Source organism: Otolemur garnettii, unplaced genomic scaffold (assembly GCF_000181295.1).
Source record: "Otolemur garnettii isolate 467f Iridium unplaced genomic scaffold, OtoGar3 scaffold00075, whole genome shotgun sequence".
NCBI lineage: Eukaryota > Metazoa > Chordata > Mammalia > Primates > Galagidae > Otolemur > Otolemur garnettii.
The window spans coordinates 1,051,588-1,056,316 of NW_003852470.1; the positions used below are offsets into that span (position 1 = coordinate 1,051,588).

Here is a 4,729-nt window from a genome sequence, read left to right on the forward strand (position 1 = left end):
ACACCCCAGGGCTGCCCAGCCAAAGGCCCCCCCTTTTCTGAAAGACCCACAGTTAAGGCTGAACAGTAGGGCTGACACCCCAGGGCTGCCCAGCCCAAGGTCCCCCCCTTTTCTGAAACATCCACAGTTAAGGCTGAACAGTAGGGCTGACACCCCAGGGCTGCCCAGCCAAAGGCCCCCCGCTTTTCTGAAGCACTGGGCAGAGCAGCCTCTATTTGAAAGGCAGTGTCCAATGCTTGCATGACTTTTGGGGTGTGTTGCCGGAAGCCAGCGGCTGCTTGCCTCCTGGGGCGGAGGGCCCTTCCTGCATATACTTCCAAGGCCCCATGCCATGGCTGCCACCCTGCCACATGTAACCCAACAGGTGCTTGGCACACCAGGGGATGGTCCAGGGAAGCACTAACGTTCTGTGAAGTAAGAGACAAGTCCAGATGCTCTGTGTGTTTCTTCACTAGATATCACACATGATTTTTAACAGATGTGATTTAACTCTTAAGACTTTTTAAGCTAAAACAGAGACAAAGACAGAACAGGAAAAAAGGGAGCCACCTGGAATTTGTGAATAAAGTTTTATTGGCACGGCCTGCTGCTCTTCTATGTCTGTCCCATCTGGGCCCCACAGTGGCAGGCCAGAGCTATCCAGACAGACGTGTGACTGGCCAAGGAGTGACAGTCACTATCTCACCCCCTACAGGAACAGCATGCTGGAGTCTAGATGTGGGAGTTGTAAGGTTCTGCCCAGAGCTAGCCACCACCCCAACCTAGGCTTCCTGTCTGGTGTCCCAGAGACCCCAGCCCCAGAGCTAGGGTGGGTACAACTGGTCCATTCTCTGTGTTGGTCCTCATGGCATTCGCAATAGGCTGAAGATTCTGAGGACTTGTGAGTTATACACAGGCACAAACCTGGCATACACACACATGGGCGCACGCGCGCACCCTGAGCTTCTGGCCATTACCCTCCACACAGCCCCTGCACCCAGGAAGGAGGCTTTAGTCAAGTGGGTGCCGGCTGAGCACAGCACATTCAAGGACACTCAAGGCAAACTCAGCCCAGTTCTGCCCCCTTAGGAGCACCTGGATGACCAGAAAGTTGCCTGGGCAGACCACCAGCCTGGGTAGGCAATGCGGCACCCTGACCACACAAGGCTGTGGGTCAGGGCAAAGGCACTGGGAGCCCAACCAGGGGCAGGAGCAGGGGCCGAGTGCCAGCCAAGCCACCTCTGCTTGGGGAGTCAGGGAGAGCAGGTCAGGAGGAGAAGCCAGCGCCTGGATGCCAGAGCAGCCCCTTCTCCAGGGCCATACAGGGAAGCCAACCCCTCTATGGGCACCAACCCCAGAGGCTCCAGGCCTGGGTCTCACACTGTCCCTTTCACAGCCTGTGTCCACTTTCCATCCATAGCACCAGCACCCAAGGACCTGAGAAGAAGGGTGTGGATAAACAGCCTGGCCTATGAGCCCAGCACAGCAGGCGGCCTGCTTCCTTCCTGGAGCTGCTGCAGCCCCAGGCCACACCCCACCTCGCCTGGTGGGTAAACAGGGTGGGAACAGTTCACACCCTCTGAAGCTGAAAGCAGGTGCCCAGGCTTCTGGACCTGCCCCCCTCTATCCTACTGCAGCCTGTGGGATGTAGGCCACCACCATTCCCATTTCACAAACTAGCAAGGCTGGGAGGTCAGGATGGCCTGAGCTGAACAGTCTGAATGGTCAGGTCTGTGGCCTTCAGACATAGCTGGCGTCAGCACAGGAAGAGCCTCAGCCACTGTCCTGGCCTGGGCACAGGGCCCCACCTTTGGGAAGCCCAGAACTGAGGCCCAGGGCTCCACCAGGCTTAGCCCCTTAGAAGGGCCAGACTATGGCCAATGTTACTCCTCCCTTAGGGACAGAGGCTGCACTGGCCTGGCGATGCCTCACAGGTGACACCACAAGGAGAGGGAATCATGGCCCTGGAGCCATGGTGAGCCTGCAAGGGTCCCCACTGGAATCCCAGGGCCTCCAGGTGGGCACAGCCTTGGGATAGCCCTACCCAGGTGGAGGGAAGGCATGTGGGGAGGAGCCTGGGGGCCAGCCCAACTTTGGCGTCTAGCTCCAGGCTGGCCAACATTTCTATACAAAACTGTAAGAACTCAGAAATTACCCTGGGGAGCTCACTCTGAGGAAAGGCCGGGAAAGTGAGTCAGGGAGCAGCAGCCAAAAGGCACTAATGGGGTACAGACTCCAGAACAACAAGAGCAATAGCACCTCCCTCACTAGCCAGGTATCCGAGCCCAGGGACACTGAGGCCCATTGCCTGGACAATGCTGAGCATCCTTCCAAGGATATACAGACCAGGACAAGCCTGAGCCAGCCACAGCCAGGAAGGGCACAGGCAGAGCCCCTGGGCTGCACGTGATTGCAGCTGACCCCACCAGGCTTCCCATTCTGCAGATCCAGGACCCAGGACTTGAGGCTGCTGGTGCTCCTGGATTCTCCTTCCTCACCCTGTGGCTGCCTGAAGAGGTGAGGAAAACATGGCTCCTGGGACAGAGAAGTGCAGCTGCCCAAGCAGGGCTGAGAGCCTGTGGAAACCTCTCCACAAAGCCCTGCACTGGGGAGTCTGCAGCTCCAGCACATCTTGAGGGCACACACCAAGACCCCATCTCAGCTTTCCCTGTGTTGGTGTAGGAAATACCTACAGCCTTCCCCACAGCCCTGCAGATTGCCAGCCGCGGGGCTGAAACCCCGGCGCGCAGGGACAGAGTGACTGGCCAGGCCTGCTGGGACTCAGGGGCCTCCCAGGACCAGCACTGCTCTGAGAGTCAGAGAAAGGAGGTTGGCAGAAGCCTCTGAGCAGCCCCTCCCCAGGGCCACAGAGTTGGGAGCCTGGACCTCCCACGGTGAGTACTGACCCCAGAAGCTCTAGGGCAGAGCAACTGGGCCAGCTACTCCTCTGCTCTATGTCCTGGACTCAAAGGCTTATGAGCCATCAGCATCACCCTTCTCTAAGCCCTCTGGGCCCCTCTATCAGCACAAGCACCCCATATCCTCAACCTACTCACTCGATGCCACCTCCTAAGACTTTCCAGTCTGCGACACATGGACACCTTGGTCCCTCTAGCTCTGGAGGGCAGGGAACACATCTTATTACCACTGCAGCTCTGATGCCAGAGGAGCCTGGACTAGGCACTCATCCTCGGTTGTCTAGCAAATATTCCCAAGAGCAGCCACCAACAGCCAAGCCCCCATCCTGGACAGAAGTCAGGGTGCCCTTCTGCCAGGGCACAGGCAATGTCTGGCTGGAGTTTTTGGAGGATTGGGATGTGGGTTCCAGAGAATTGCACCCTCAGCAAGTTCAAGACTCAGCACCAGGCTAGGCAACTCTACTCACCCAAGAGACCCAGGCAGTTACCTGGGCCCTCTGCAAATAGGGAAGAGAATCAAGGGAGAGGACCCCGCCTCTCACACTGGCCTAACCATGAACATCAATGCCGACCCACTGCAGCCCTTCTACCCAGGAGGCTGTGTGCTCAGGGCCCAGGTAACTGCCCTGATCCAGCCAGGGGACATCTACATGACCAGTCATGGCAAGAGGAACTCAGGCCACCAGATCTGCATCTGAATGAGGGGAGCTGCTCGAATGGGCCATTCCGTAGTTCACCTGCCTGTCTTAAAGATCCAGCATGTCATGCCCATGGCTCTGGGGCCCACAGATTCCTGTGACGTGGATGGACAGATGTCCAAGAAGCAAAGCTCTGAAGCTCTTCCTTGCCCATCAGAGCCCACACCCAGAGCCTCACTGTCACCAACAGGGACAAGTGCAGGTACAGAGCACTGAGGGGAAATGAGCACCTGGCCCATATCCTGAGGCAGGGCTGTAAACATTAGCATCTCAACTCGTGAGATTAGGGGCAGAGAACTGGAAACAGTGAGAACAGGGTGACAAGCACAGGAAGGACAGGTGGGCAGTGGCAGTTTCAGGACCAAGCCTGGGGGGAGGGGTAGACTGGGGACAGATCCATCTCTAGACACAGGACAGGGCCAACCACAGCCTGACAGGGCCACAGCAGGGTAGAGAGGAGGGGTCCCCTCAAGGCACAGCCCAGATTCTGTGGGTAGCTCTGGTGACAGCTGAAGGTGGTTGTGGTAGAGTCGACACCCACGTACCTACGGCTGCCAGTTCCCACGAGGGGAGCCCAGCAGGCCTGCTTCAGGGAGGCAGGGATGCGGATCTACAGCCAGGCTGACTCCACTGCCTGCAGATAGCTCTAGACACAGGTCAGGAGCTGTTGAGCCACCCTGTCAGGGAGACCAAGAAAAGGGGGAACCACTGGGGCAAGTCCCCCTCCAGGGAGGAAAGACCAGACAGAGCTGAGGAAGGAGACAAGGGTGTACCCTGGGGACTCTCCCTGAGGGAAGAAGCTGCAGCCATTCTGGGGAGGAGACTTGCTGCTCCCAGGTGGCTATTCAGCCCAGTGTCCCTCTGTCCTGCTGTGCACTCCCGGTGGCAGCCAGCACAGAGCGGGCACAGTCACACGGGAGGCCATATGTTAAATCACATGACTTGTGCATAAATGGCTCTGGCACATCTAATGAAGAAATAATGTCAGCAAGATGATTGTCAAAGGAGGATGGTCCTCCCCGCCACATCCAGGCCACCACGGCACAAATCTGGGCTTCACTGACAGAGAAAGTTGGGCCCTTTCAGGGAAGCCTTTTACTGCTCCTGGCTTCAAAATAAAGGCCAGCAGAAGCA

At 57.6% G+C, this 4,729-nt stretch overlaps 1 protein-coding gene across 1 annotated transcript in view; it reads right to left on the reverse strand.

The window, feature by feature from the left end:
• PWWP2B (PWWP domain containing 2B) overlaps window positions 1-4,204 on the reverse strand; it is a 19,357-nt gene extending 15,153 nt beyond the window's left edge. Inside the window, exon 1 of the mRNA XM_012807781.2 lies at window positions 4,141-4,204. The gene's annotated coding sequence lies outside the window, so the exon portion shown is untranslated. The remainder of the gene's footprint in view (window positions 1-4,140) is intronic.
• Between the last annotated feature and the right edge of the window lie 525 nt (window positions 4,205-4,729).